Source organism: Notolabrus celidotus, chromosome 5, assembly GCF_009762535.1.
Source record: "Notolabrus celidotus isolate fNotCel1 chromosome 5, fNotCel1.pri, whole genome shotgun sequence".
NCBI lineage: Eukaryota > Metazoa > Chordata > Actinopteri > Labriformes > Labridae > Notolabrus > Notolabrus celidotus.
Genome location: NC_048276.1, coordinates 24,783,689 through 24,799,390, shown reverse-complemented (window position 1 = coordinate 24,799,390; position 15,702 = coordinate 24,783,689). Strand labels below are relative to the sequence as shown.

At 39.8% G+C, this 15,702-nt stretch overlaps 1 protein-coding gene across 1 annotated transcript in view; it reads left to right on the top strand.

Annotated features, from left to right (window-relative positions):
* The first annotated feature begins 740 nt into the window (after positions 1-740).
* The window catches only part of LOC117812278 (kin of IRRE-like protein 3), a 65,913-nt gene continuing 50,951 nt past the window's right edge, over positions 741-15,702 (top strand). The window contains exon 1 of the mRNA XM_034682951.1: positions 741-768. The gene's annotated coding sequence lies outside the window, so the exon portion shown is untranslated. The remainder of the gene's footprint in view (positions 769-15,702) is intronic.

Genomic DNA, 15,702 nt, shown 5'->3' with positions numbered 1-15,702 from the left:
TCTTCGTTTATATAGCGCCAATTCACAAGGAATGTTATCTGAAGACATTTAACAAAACAAAATCATCAATTTATATGTATCAGCAAATACACAAATATTTTTGCAGTAGAAGCGCTGCTGTGTTTCCCTGTGTAAGGGCAGGGTTTTATCATTTTATGGCTGGGGGACTTTGTTTCCTCAAGACAGCAACTGACCACACCTTGGTTTAGGACCAACAAGCACAGTGGTGCAAACATCAGCACAAGTTATTTTCCTGATGACATACATGCAGGGCGTGAAAATGACAGCTGCACTGGGTGGAAACTAGCCACAACACTGCACTGTGCGCCAAGACACGTTGTGCCGTATATAAGATCATTCCCTAGCTTTACATTAGAGGTTCAAATCTGAGGACCAGAGTAGAAGTTTATGGATCTGGGTCGATGCACAGATAGATGAACCATCTCTGCAGACGTCCCATGTGTAGCTGCCCATGTGAGCCGCTGACATCATGCCCAGCAGCTGCAGAGACAGTAACAGCTGTCACAACATTGCAGGGCTTGGCACGTCAAAGTAGCGATGTCAGCATCTCCACCCTCTTGAGAGAGAGCCGCGCTCTCATGGCAGCTGAATTTTATTCCCCTCCCAGATAAACAATGAGCTGGGAATGGAGAGGAGAGCTCTTTGACCAGTTGATGCCAAGCCCAGATTTGACAGATGTATCACCAGTTCCCTTGTCTGTAGTTCTGCTTCTTCTCTGGATGGAGCCAGAAGAAGCTGGCCATCCAGGTAAAACAGAGCTCTCATTCTCCTCTTGTCTAATGGCTGCAGAACCATTTCCGCAGAATGTGCAGGGAGCCAGGGAACATTTACTTGTTTACTTGTTGCACTGCATTTGTCATTAAGATGAGCCCAGCTAGAGCCTCTGCTGCCATTGTCTGTGTGAGAATGTCCTCGGCGTCAACTTATGGAGGATTCAGGCTGAAAGGTCTGAGTGAAAGCCTCCTGAGAGCACGTTGCGCACAGGCTCTCCGCCAGGCTCTGGCTTGGAGAGGATACAGTCTGAGCATGAGCATCAAAGCTGAAGAGCCACTGTGTTGGAAGGGAAGGCTCATAAACATGACACTGAGGAGGAGAGGGGAGATGCTGCCTGGGTGTGTCCACACAAGGCATAACAACAGTGCTCATGAGCTTCTTATCACACACGAGTCTTGGAAATGTTTTGGAAAACTCTGTATGCCACAGTAGTGTGCCTCTTTGACAACCCAACTCTGTGTTGTTTTTTAACAGACAAGTTAAAGGCAGCCGGTAAAATTAAAAGGTTTTTTTGCATGACTCTTAAAGAGCTGTTGTTGAAGACAGTGTCTATATACATTCCCCTACTTTCTGCTGCAGGCAATCACTCATCATTGCCTCATGCTCTGCTTTTTTGGTGGCTCCTGTGGGGGATTCAACCAGGAGCAGACAACACTGCAGGTGTTCCGTCCACAATCCATCTTCACTGGCTCAGGGATGGACGCCTCATGTTCCTATGAATCTGATGCTGCCATGATGCGATTTTATGCAGTTCAGACATAAATGATGGCATGCAGATTTACTATTGCACTTGCCACTTGGCTGACCTATCCCAATTCCAGAAAGCGCTCAGGTTCCATGGCCATCCTTGTTATTGAGTGTGTAACCAGGGACATGTTGTTGGCTGTTGCTGAAGATGGCTGATGTACTGATGTCAATGAAATTTCCTATCACCTGATATGTTGAAAATCAGGGTTGTGCGGCAGCTGCTAAACAGGCTGGTCCTCTATCCGAAGACCACTGACAGACCTGAGTCCAGGGGCAGGACAGAATGGAAACCCTGCTTCATAAAGCCCTTGACCTTCATGATAAGTGCACCAGTTGACACCAGAGCCTTCAATTTCAACAGACTCTCCAGACTGGTAGGGGTTAATGGCCAGGAGGCTGGGCTGGATAGGGCTGCATCAGGTCACCTGGGCTGAGGTGAAGCTGCCATGTCATCAGACTGAGGTGGAGTGGGACAGTGAGGTCTTTGTAAGCCAGTGTCTTCTCAATGATGGCAGGGAGTCCATGAAGGAGGAAAGGACTGAGGACACACCCCTGCAGGATTCCTATCCTCAGGAACACAGTTTGGGGCTCCCATCATGAAACTTTGGGGTCTGTTGCTCATAAAGTCCAATATCCATATACAGAGTGGTGTGCCCAAGTTGAGGTTGCTCCATTCATTTACCAGTTTACAGAAAATGATGGAAATGAATGCAGAGCTAAAATGAACTGACAGCAACCTCATATGTGTGATCTTTTGGTCTAAAGGTGGTCTCAGGTTTCACTTGATTACCTTCCACTTCTCACTAAGTACAGTATAGAGAAACTGTGAGTTGGAGGTAAAGTAGAGGCCTCTGAACCCTGTACTTTTTCAGCTTGCTCTCTTACAATCATTTTCTGAAATATGAAATGTTGTTTTCATTCAAAGCATACTTTGATGACGTACAAATAATGGCTGCACAACAGTTTCACAACATTAACCACATGTTCCACCTGTTAGTCCTGTACAGCTGTCCCTGGCACTCTTCACTGGTCTCATTTGTCATTATCCTTCATTTCTCTAAGTTTGAGGATTCTTTTGTTCAAGCAGAGGCTGACTGAAGCTTTCATTAAAAGGATGAAGCTGTGTGCAACAGGAGTGAATGTTGTGGACGTGTGGACACCAACATTTGCCTGTGGATGAGGCCAGTTTTTTGTTCTTCTCCTCTAATATGCTGTCTTTGATTTCATCAGCCTGCAAGGGCATCGTCATCCCATACCAAGGGTTTGTTTTCACCTGGAGGTGCAGTGGCTCTCTGTAGCTCCCTCTTCACTCAGTGCAAACCACTCTTGCCAATCATGCTACCACTGTCAAATAGAGGCTGTCAAAAGCAAGCTATTGAAGTGACCCCTGATGATAGTGTGGTTGAGGCAATCACTGCAGTGACAGCAAATGTCCCTGCAGACAAGAGAGAGGGGGAAAAGTGTCACCCTCCATACTCCACTCTGACTTCACTATGGGAACTTTTATCTTTATATGTATTTAAACCAGTGTGAAAGGTCAGGTGTTTGCTGACTAACAATATTGCACAGCTTTGTTAAGTACTTGATTCTGATTGGTCATTAGATTCTAACAGTTCATTAATAGGGTCTGTTATTTCTCTGTAGCAAATCATTGCTATGGCTTCTTACCTTGGACTCTGGGGGACTAACTGCAATCATGTCAATGAACTGAAACAAGTCTGGTTAATTTGACATCACCAAAAGAAAAAGATGAAAACAGGAGAAAAGGTTAAAGAGTGAGAGAGCTGATAGATGGGAGAGGAAATGTCACAGACTGACAGTGACGAGGCAGAAAAACTCGGGCGCTGCTCTGATTCTTGCTGTCCTGGTCGTCGTGTTTCACTTCACCATCAGTGGAAATGTTCAGTTTAATGTGAGTGATAACTAGGGGTGTGAATCTCTGTTTTCAAAGATGATCCGGCCCGGTTCGATCCTTCCTGGCTATGATCCGTTTCAGGAATGGTTCATTAAAATATTGAATGATTCGGTCTGATTCCATTCAATTTGTTTCAAAGCAAACTGATAATTGAATCCCAAGTAATTTTTTACCCAATAGAACTGAGAAAAAACATGTCCTTGAGCTTATTGCTTTTCCGAGAGAGGAATGACTAGATTTACTGTACAAACTGAAACAATACTAACTGAGGTCTCAATCACAAACCAACGCCCACGTGTGTTACTATGGCAGTTGGATGGAGAAATACGAAAACTGTTGTTGTGTTTAACCAGCATAGAAATCCTCTCAAAAATTAAAGCCAAACAATAGCTCTAGATTTAAACAAACACCATCTGACAGAGCTTGTGTCACGTTAGACAGAAGAGCAATGCTGTGGGGTTTAAGATGTATTGATGAAAACAACACAACACGTTGTTCTTTCTCATCATAATGTCTCTTATTCTGACATATGAACTACACATAACTAGGGAGTTAATCCAGTATCGGCTAATTGATTGTTGAGAACGTGCTTCAACACATTTTTTGGGAGGATTTTCTATCAAGTACACATAAATAATGTGTGGTCCCATATTAGATTCAGCTATCAGGATGGTGTTTTAGGTTTAAAGCACGGTTCAAAGCAAATCCACTTGCTGAAGGTGTTGGACCCGGTGAAGATGTTCAAAATGGGGCTACAGCTGTGCGTCAGGTCTCTATGATGGTTCTTCTTTTAGGAGAGAAATACACTACAGCTCCTGCCACTAACGGCATAGACCCGAACACAGATGTTGAAAATGTTTTACTCCACCCATGGATAGAAAGCTGACAGACTAGTAGAGAGCCAATGCAGAGAGATTTCCCAGCAACATCTGAGTCAATTGAGCTGTGTTTTCTGCCATTGGACTGATTGTGACTCAGTTAACCTTCCAACTGATACCCGACCTTGTGGACATTCTTATGTTTCTCAGTTAGAGCAAAAAGACAGGACACTATGTCTGAAATATTTTTCTGTTCAGTTCTCTTGTTGCAGCAGTTCCACATTAAGTAGTTGGAGCCTCTCTCTACTTGACAATATGTTTGCAGAGTGAGAACCTTCACAGACGTCTGTAGAGATTATTAGTTCGCTCCACATTTTGATATTCAGCGAGGTCAACAATGTGTACGCCTCTATGTTCTCTCTAGCTATGCAGTACAGTGAGTTACATACATTATGTTGCTGTGAAAAATAAAGCAAATAAATGCATTTATATACAACAGCGTATAAGGGCCATTGTAGTTTAAAAAAAACAGAGCCAGAGAAGAAGAGAATACTTCATTATTAAACTCACAAATTTGTGAGAATAAAGAAGCATATTTGTTAGTTTTCCGTTTACATGTATCTGAAAATTGTTCATGAACATTTTCAAAGATAGATCAAGGCAAATTCTTAGAATTCGGATCCAGCATGACGGCCATGCCGCCAATCACATGTGAGGATATAGGATACAGGTGATGTAGGGGTGGCTGTGTATCGTGGCTTCATCTGTTCCTTCAGAGAGAGTCTTCTTGAAGACCGGGCAAATACTCACTGAGGGGAGAAATCAGATCAGCCAATCCAAGCGGAGGCATCTGATTTTTCTCAATGCCAACCCACACTGAGAATATTGATAATGTTTGCCCCAGTTTGGTTCTGGTTCTGTTTGCTTGAGTATAGTTCTGGTTCTGGTTCTGTTTGCTTGAGTTTGGTTCTGGTTCTGTTTGTTTGAGTTGGTTCTGGTTCTGTTTGCTTGAGTTTGGTTCTGGTTCTTTTTGCTTGAGTATGGTTCTGGTTCTGTTTGCTTGAGTATTGTTCTGGTTCTGTTAGCTTACCAGAGTTAGTTCTGGTTCTGTTTGCTTGAGTTTGGTTCTGGTTCTGGTTCTATTTGCTTGAGTTTGGTTCTGGTTCTGTTCTGTGGATATATTTGCAGTTTTTTGTTAAATTGTGCAATAAAAAAGTCTGATTAAAATACTAAACAAAAGTAAGAATGGTTTTGTAACAGAACAAATGCACAAAATTTGGCATTATAAGGCTTCTCATGAAAGCACTGTACATAAAAGGTTTTCAACATACAAAGCATTATTTTTTGCAAAGTTAAGGTAAAATGCACAGCTATAAAAGATCCTAAATTAAGAGGTTCTTGTTCTGTTTGCTTGAGTATGGTTCTGGTTCTGTTTGCTTAATTTGGTTCTGGTTCTGTTTGCTTGAGTATGTTTCTGGTTCTGGTTCTGTTTGCTTGAGTTTGGTTCTGGTTCTGTTTGCTTGAGTTTGGTTCTGGCTCTGTTTACTTGAGTTGGTTCTGGTTCTGGTTCTGGTTCTGTTTGCTTGAGTTGGTTCTGGTTCTGTTTGCGTGAGTTTGGTTCTAAATTAAGAGCCGTTCGGGAGGGGAAAAACATATACAGATTCTCTGCAAGGGAGTCCTACCAACATTATACTCTGCATCTACACATGATGCACTCTCTGTCAGAGCTGTACAAAATGAGCAGCAGAAGTAAACAGGTGATAACCCTGGCACTCCTCTTTGATCATGATAGTGAAAGAGAGGACAGTGTGTCTGAAGATGAAGACCATCTTGTGGTCAATCCTGAGTCTGATGATTCTGATTCTGAACCAAATGAGGAAACAGATATTCATATTCCTCCAAGCAGACATTCACTTCAAAAATGGGGAAATACAGCGATCTTCATCCCAAATATACGTCAGGTAAAACTGTCTACAGAAAACATTATAAAGACAGAGCCACTAGGATAGCAGTGACTCGTGTAACAGACATCAAGTCAGCTTTTGAGCAGGTCATGATAACTAGTAAATGGTAAATGGACTTGCACTCACATATCTCTTTTCCAGTCTTCTGACCACTCAAAGCTCTTTTACATTACTCGCTCACCCAATTATGGTAGAGGCTGCTATAGTAAGGGACCATCAGTATTAGCTAATCTTATTCTAGACATTCATACACCACTGAACAACTGAGGGAGCAGTTTGGGGTTCAGTGTCCAAGTGCCCAAGGACACTTTGGCATTTGACTGTAGGAGCTGAGATCGAATAGAGACAAGCTGTCAGCCATTAGAACAGTGAGGGACAAGTGGGTAGAGAAACTTCCACTACTCTATAACCGAGGCCCTAATGTCACAGTGGATGAAAGGCTAGAGGCATTCAGGGGTTCCTTCCATTTTAGGCAATATATGCCTTCCAAGCCAGCAGAATGCAGCATCAAAATCTGGGCAGCATGTGACAGAAGAGCTGTCTCCTGTAAATTTATCAACATTACTTCATAAAAAATAAACAAATAAACAAATAAACAAGAATCTATGTCATGTAAAACTATTGTATTTATATTTAGGTCTTTCAAATGTAAATTAAAATAAGCTTTAAAATGAATTTTCATAAAAAATGAGTGAGTTATCCTCATTGAACCATGATCTTTGAGGATTAAAGAACTAAATATTGATTTAAATGGTTAGTAATTGAGTTAATAATGAGATTAAAAAATGTTTATTGGGATTTTTTTTGAGTTCTGATTGTTCTGGACAATTAAACATGCCCCAGGTCAAGTTGACCCACGAACATTATTGATGTCCCTGAGAAAGGAACATAACAGGAGGGTTAACTTTGTCCATCTTAAGAGGGCTACAGAGTGAACTGTTACTTTGGATGCAGCTCAAACTGTGGGTGAAACAGACTATTCTCAATAACCATTTAAAATACGTAAATCAAATTATTTCCCTGTCAACATTAGTTGTGATATAATTGATTTATTCAGTAAGTAGCCATGTAATAAGTGAGATAATGTATAGTGCTCAGGTTGTTCTTGGGGATTAATTCCTTCAGTCACTCTCCACTATCAGCCCTGTGCTCTCAAGTAAAGCCTGTCTGGAATTTCCTCTCTCTGTTTTGTTCTTCTCTGTCGTTCTGCCGCAGCCATGTTTTATGTTTCATGAACTGAGCAAGGACCAGCTACAGGAGGTATGTGGTTTTACCCTTGAATGATCCCTCCTGCATTATTTGTCAGAGAGCTTTGTATCAAAAGCAGAGAAGGGCATCAAACACTTGAGTCTTATTACAAATTAGAAAGACTTTCTCATCAAGTGTATCAAAGTGAAAAGCAGATTACCAGATTGTGAATTTGATATTTTTTAATTAAAGTACAAGGAATATGTTATCTAAAAGCAACACAAAAAATAAACTAAACAAACTGGAATGATTGAAATTAAGGGATTTAACTGTTTCTAGATGGATCTGATATAAACCCTGGTACACTTTTAAGATTAATTTAAGAGTAGTTCCTTCTTAATTATTTCAGATACAAATACACAAGTACTCCAAATATTTTGTGTCATACCCCATCTAATTGTATTGCCTCAATCTGAAGTCGTGCAATATTTTATAGAAACTGGTTAATTAAAGCTAATGTCTAAACACAGTCAGGGTATTTTCATGATCAGGTCCATGATGTACTGTGGATGTATTATGAACAGGTTTGAGCCTTGAATTGTCTGGGTGTACGAGGAAGAGGAGCAGAATACAACATGATTTTATCATCTCTGTGGGAGGGAATGAGTGGCATCCTGGCTGCCAGTTTCTGTATGAATTGCCCAACAGGAGCAATTTAATTTCCCGTTTCTCTGTGATGGAAATGTCAACATTTGTAAAGTCATTGCCAGTGGTAGAATGCAATCTGCTGCTGATAAGGTAAGCACTGCTTCAGCATGGTAATGAGGAACAGAATGCATACACAACCACACATTTATTCATTGCTATTGTTCCCCTCTGCCACATTATCAGGATTTTGTATTCATAGCCTATAGAATGAGATGCCTGCTGTACAACAGAGCCGCACAAACCAACAACAAAACAGTTGCTTCACTCTAACCTTTAGTGGCTTTGCTGGGAAGTTTTGAAATGATGCTGCAGTTTAGCTCTGCTCACATTCAAAGCCATCCTCATAAATAATGACGATATGCTGAGAGTAAAACTGTGCCTGATCAGAAAGGAAGCCAAAAAGACCAAACAGATAATACTCCACTCTGTGATGTGACAATATGGCCAGCTGTGCTACTACATGCTAATCAAAGACAGTTTTCAGTCTCTTACGAATGCTAAGTATTTAGTATTTAGAAGACGTGTTGTGATCTTCCAGCCCTGAGCCCCTCCACACGTTGGGTGAGATTTAACAAGGAGGCTTCATTTCAGCAGCAAATATCATGATAAATGTTCCACTGATGGTATTTCACCCTTTTCACTCTGACTAGACAGAAACACAGTGTTTTAAGTGAAGTCATAAATGAAGGTTCTAAATAAAGCATTTATATATTTGATTTGACTCCAATTTAGTGACAGCCATCACTTGGTGATGTTCTTCTTGTATTTTTAATTTGTGTGTGAAAAGTAAGCCAAAGGCTAAGGAGGTTAAAGGTGCAGGGTGATATGTATACGTATTTAGGGAGTGGCCGCTAAAATTGCAATGGTTGGAAGTGAGAAGAGAATGGTTGTTGTCACACTTATCATACATTCAGAAGCTTCTTGTCCTCTCCGGCCACGTTGTTTAAATCTAAAATCTGACAGCTACATATGGCTAAATATTCCCATTTCTACACATTGTACCTCTAAGCCAGACTAGAGAGCAGTATAGGTTCAATATGCTGTATACGTTGATAAATAATGTGTAAAACTTTGACAAACTTATCTGCATCCTCATTCATTATTGATTTATCTTCGGGAAGGGGGAGGGGTCAACATCTGAATTCTTGCAGCTTTCTTTGTTCTGCGGTCGAGAGTATTTTTTTTCTTTTAGTGTGTCAGTTGATGCTCCGGCTTGGCCTCCAGCCACCTGCCAAGTGAATAGAAATTGAATGTCCAGTTAGTCCAGGCAGGGTGCAGAGGGTACGATGGTGACTAGAAATCCATATAGAGCAAAGTCTTCTGTGGCCTTAGCTGCACTCTGATACAGGCAGATGCTGTTGCTGTAGAAAGCCTGTGGTTTCACTGCACAGTGGGAACTTAACTTTTTCTCTTTCAAAGATTGTCCTGCCTCAGCATATTCAGCCTGCTTCTTTAGGACTGTCGTTGGGTAGTCTAGTCCACATAGCAGCAGGTAGCAGAAATGCCTCTGAAAATGTACTAATTCAGTAAAAACTGACATTTAGTGATTTGTATGAAACTACCTGATGCCCTCTCAGTGCCTCTCATTTATTTGTAACATCACAGCTGTCCATTGTCAAGTTTTTAAACCTTGTCTATTATGAAAACAGACAGTCTAAAACGGCATTTAGGACCAACATCTTCTGATACTGAAGAATACCTGAGAATATCAAAGTAGAATTGACCTTGTTATAGTAAGAGGATTTGTGATAAATATCTGAATGACTAATGTTTTAATCTGCTTTGCAGCTGCAGCAGTGCATCAGGATCAAACATAAAGTCATAACCTACAGTGCTGCTGGGCTATCATCGTTTTTGACTCTGTCTTCCTGAAACTATGTTTGTGTAGAACTAAACTGCTTTTCTAATGGGACTTTTAAGTTGTAATAACAAACTGATGTGCCTGCATTTCTCTATGGACCACAATTTTTTGATTTAACAAAATATTGCATTTATTTTCAGCACTTGTCAAATCAGGAGGTAGGCTTAGTGGGTGGACTAGGTGCATGCCAAGTATGCACAGACGCTCCGGACTGTGAGGTTCCAACTTTAGAAAGTTAGAGAATGACTGAGTTCAGTTAATTTTTATATAGAATCAATCTCTAAAGCAACTGTTGAGACTTAACATAACCATGAAGACTGTATTAATGCAGATGAAGTGTAGATAACATACTGCATAGTTAGTGTGATGCGTGTTGTAAGTTTTATTGAGGCAGTAACAGGTGAAAGATTTAATGATATTGCAGTAGCTCTCTCTTTCTTTTAGTTATTTTTTTTATTTTGAAATTCTGTTGATTATTTATAAAAGAAACTCAGTAGGCAAGCTCCTCATCACTGGGTGGATGACCTAATCCTCACCTTGGGGGCTAAAATGCTAACAGTCCCCTTTGGCAGGGACAGACAGCCATCAATACCTCAAAGACAGATTTTTGCATTGTGAAAGGCTTTAGCCAGCTATGGCTAATAATTGTCAGTGATCTGATCAGCTTATTTTTGTGGGTCAGCAACAAGAGCATATAAAAGAACAGGTTTGAGTAGTTAGTCACAATAGTGACAATGTATATGATGAAGCAGATCAAAGAAGTTTTTAATTCTGACATTGTGATGAGTAACTGTTTCAAAAAATAATTCACCATGCCAAGAAAAAAGATCAGCCACAAACTTAGGCTTTAAGGCTCATCATACCTTTACAACCAATTAATCTGGCACTGTAGAACACCCCTCATACTGTCTGATTAACACTGCAGAACATGCAGGATTATTAAGTACAATGACTTGAGCTGCATGATAAGGTGGTGCAGGTTTTGTGATTACTGTGCAGCTGTTAAAATCTAACCAATGAATGTGCTGTGTTAAATGACAGAGAGCATCATCTCTCCAATTAGAGGCTGTACTTAAAGCAGGTACTTGCTGCCATGAGAAAGCTGTAAAGAGACACCAGAGTGAAGAAAATGACGGTGGGAATTTTCAAAATGGTGTTGAATTGTCATGGACACACCCATTACATGTCTATCCTCCCCCTGGGGTGCACATTGACGGTAGTTTGGTCATGACATGAAATGTGGTGCAAACACACTATGACTTAAGGCTGAAATACACAGAGGAAAACGTTATGCCACAACATGAAGGTTCTTCCAGTTATTTCTGTGCCTCCTCAGGAACTTGATGAACCAGGAGTCATCAACATTGTTTAACATCATTGCTCGGTCAGATGTCTGCAGCCATTTAACAAGTTCTGCTTCAGTTCTATTGATCCTCATCCTGCAGGGTATTAGATTGGCCTCCTTCTTTCCTCACCTTTAAATAACTTGTAGGCAAGAAAAAGACATCAAGGGAGCAAGTTTGCAATGTAGATGAGTGAAAATAAAAAGGGGGATAACTTGTTGAACTTCACTATATCTGCCACTCTCAGGGGAGATTCACAGAAAGGATTGTAGGGCTTTTGTGGCTGTTTAACCTGCATAAATGAGGGGAAAAGAAAAGAGCTGAATCTCAGCACACAGAATGATATGTCCCCAAAAATGTGTTCCAAAATGATGCTCACATTCTGTTTGCCATTATACGTTTACATGATGCAAAACTGTCACCTTCCTCTGCAGATGAGTGTGGCTTTAAAAAATGTATAGTTCAAAACCACAAGTGCTTACAGCCTCACTGTAAGAGCAAACCATCAGTCTCTACACAGTTTGCGGTAACTGCAGCACAGTTTTAGGGTTTCACGCTCTGACTCTCCACTGATCATGACAACAATATTTTTCCAGATGAGTGGAGGCAGTGCTGAGCTTTTCAATAGGACCCTGATGTGATCTGCTGCTCTCTGTGAAGGAAGCTGCATTACAGTGTGAAACTGCAGTCCACATCTGTCTAGTCTAGTCTTAACAGTAAAGTAGAAAAAGAGCTTCAGTTCCTCTCCCCTCCTCATATCATTATCTATATGTGGATAAAAATGAACTCAGTCAGCATGAAAGAGGTTTTTTACGGTGGTGAGCGGAGATACTGACAGCTCTTCTCATGTATAACAAGAACAACTTCCACAGAGTAGAAAACGGTGTGTTTGCAAAGGAAAATCATCCACACAATGTCTCTATAAATTGAAGCTTAATACGGTGTTGGGAAGTGGTGCTCTATTCATGCTGCTCTCTGTGGCTGCATACATTTTTTCTGAATTTGCCCCTCGGTCAGCCCTGCACTTAATCCCCATTGCACCCACCAATAATGCACTCGCATAGCTCTGCAGCTCCTGGCTCCTTGCCCCTCCTTCCCTTCTTACAGCTCGGCACACAAGTACAATAAAAAAACCAACACAGAGCTTTAACACTTTTGTTCTTTTTTTAAATACTCTCCAATTGTTCTCTCAACAAAGACTGGGAATACTGCAGAATCTTGGAGGAGGAATCAGAACAGGGAGGATTAGAAACTGAAAAACAGGATAAGTAGGCCAGTAAGCTCGAATTTAAAAGGATACTGAGATAATGACACACTCTCTCGCAATTGCATCATGTTAAGGTTTCAGATATCACTGAATGTATCACTTTGAAATCAGCTGCTGATGTGTAATTTTTTGACAAGGAGCCCATGGTGGTTTAAAGCTCAAAACAAAATTAATGCTGTTTACATAGCTGTCTTTTGAAGCTTATATATGTAATACACAGAAGCATCTGTGCAACAGCAGTCTTCTCAATGGTTGAAAGTGACCATGCAGCACAGAGTTGAGAGAAGCAGAGATGAGATGAGCGTTGGCAGAAAGCAGATAGAGGATTTTGCCTCTGTTTGATGGAGATGGAATAACCATCCAGGATGTTTTGGCAAATTCAGCATGCTGGTTCCAATCCAACACTGTTGGACTGCTGTGGCATCAGCAAAGGCGGCAAGATCAGCTGGTCCAGCTTCAAGTGGCCATGACTTCAAAAGACAAAGGCGAATATGACATCTCACTGCAGCAAAATATAAAAAGTCCAGCCTCATTATACTGCTATCTGCCCTGACAATGACTAACTGTGACACAAGCATTGTTTCCTCGCAATAAAGCTGTAGCCTCTTAAAGTGCATGAGGTACAATGAGCCATCTGAGCACATTTAACACCTGCACACTGACCTGTCTGCATGCCAGCTTCACCTGGTGCATACTTTGCCAAACGACAACACAGTTTGTTGGTAACAGTTGGAGGAGTGTGCATCATTCACTGGTTGTTAATTATTAAACTAAATCATTTTTAAGCAAACAGAAGGGCTGCGGCTCGGAGTGGGATGTTCTCTCAACTGAAGATCAGCAGTTCATTTTCCCCATGATTCCTGTCTAAATGTCCACGAGTCCTTTGCTAGATAATGAACCCCAACTCTCTGGGATATTCTAAGTTAACTACACTTCAGATGTTCTATAGTATACTGCGTTTTCTCACATAGTGTATAATTGATTAATGTGTTCTTGATTAAATCAAAAAATATCCTAAGTATACTTACACTATAGATATACTGTGCATGATATGCAGTGAATTCTTTGAGTACAAGACCTTCACTTTAAGCACACTATAAATGTTTAAGCTATAGTAAATTAATTATTAACAAAAAAAGCATTCTTGAAATAATACTTGAGGTTTAATAAAATAACCATACTAGTACATTTCAAGGCAAACTGTTGGTGCTCTCCAAATACATAGCATTGTACTTTGACACAATCTGAAATATGTTACTAATATGCTTTAAAACTGAACTTTAAAATGTGTTTCAAAATGAGTAGCAAAGGTAACATAAAATACAACTTTTAAAGAATTTTAAATAACTTTAGTCACAGCAAAATGTATAGTGTATCTATAGTTTCTTACTTTCTGTAGTATATCAACACTCAATTTGATTCAAAGTGATGAAAAACATGTCGTTGGAAAATAATAAAAACTACACATTTCTCTCAGCATTGTGTGTCAAATGGTAGTTTAAGCTCCTCAGTTGATCTCGGAAATCATCAAAAACTAGTTTTAAGAATTAAAAATCTGAGGAACACAAACAAATCTTCAAAATAAAACATGTTTCATAAGATATGCTATCGAATGTATAATCAAACAATGCCAAGTTAAGTTAAAATGATTGGACCCTTTAACGAGTGAAAAAGGGGGGAAATATAATATAGAAATCAACATCAAATCCCAAGTTACATTTTCAAACTGCATTGATGCCTAACAAAAGGTACCTCCTCTAAAGCTGAAGGCTATTATATGATAATATAAACCTACACACGTGTGTTCATAACACCTTTATTTGAAGTCAAAGAAATAACACCCTTAGAGGCCACAGGAAGAGGGTTAAGTTCTTGACTTGGAGTAAGTATCAGTCCTCCATATTACCACTTTATCTGTGTGTACTTTCGTCACCTTATTATATCAGCAGGGACAGCACAGCAGCATTGCCTTTGCTGAAGAGTCTAGAGTAAAGTACTCAACTAAGGTGTTAAAAGATAAAAGATAATGAAATGCTGCATATTTTAACATACTGTAGACACCACATTTGCTGTGTTGTTCCATTGCTGCGGTACATCAGCACTTCTGCCATATTGGTAGTGGCAGGGCCGCCCTGTGAGCTAATACAAGTAGACTTGGAAAATGTGGGTTTTTACCATATATTTATCATTTATATATATATATATATATATATATATATATATATATATATATATATATATATATATATATAATTTATACCATAGCAGAGAATGAGGTTTTAAAAGGTAATGTTAACAATGTTGAGACTTCTACAAAACATTTTTTGCATATAGGTGGGAAGCTCCCCTAATGGAAGTAAGTCAAATTTAGGCTGGAGTGATCATATAACAACAGTTGGGAGGCTCATTTCCACATACATGGGTATGTGCAACCTTTCCAGAATGCCACTACCAATATTGCAGCAAAATTAACATCCTTCTAGTTGGTGAATGCGGCATCCATGTGCAGTTGTGATACCCTGGCAGAATTGATGAATTCTTGGGTTGTTTCTGTTGTCATTATGATATTAAAAGAGTAAACACAGTTGTTTGACAATAAATGGCTTCACCCAACAGCTAACAATGAGTGAAAAAACAGCTTTTCTATTATCTTTCATATTCTCTGAAAAATGGCCCAAAAAATCACAAATTCTGTCAGGGTTTGTAAACTTATGAGCACAACTGTATATATGCCTATGGATTTAAACACTTTGTTCAAAATTGTAACAATTTCTGATCAGGTAAATAAATGGGTTTAAAGAGAGAAAACATTTTAAACAAAAGTAATGACTCAAATGTGATGACTTTGTCGACTGAACTAGACAAATGTTGTGAGGGTTTGTCGACTAAAACTAGACTAAAAGTCTGAGATTTGAGATCACTGCCAAAATCAACACATGCACCAAATGACAGGCCAAAGGGCCAGTTGGATATGAAGTGTTTTCTTTCTCTGACATTTTAGCTACATGTTAACTAAATAACATTTGTGTCTTACTTAACATGAATTATACTCCTATTTCATTTCAACCCTGTTTCCAAATTAGTTGGGAAACTGGA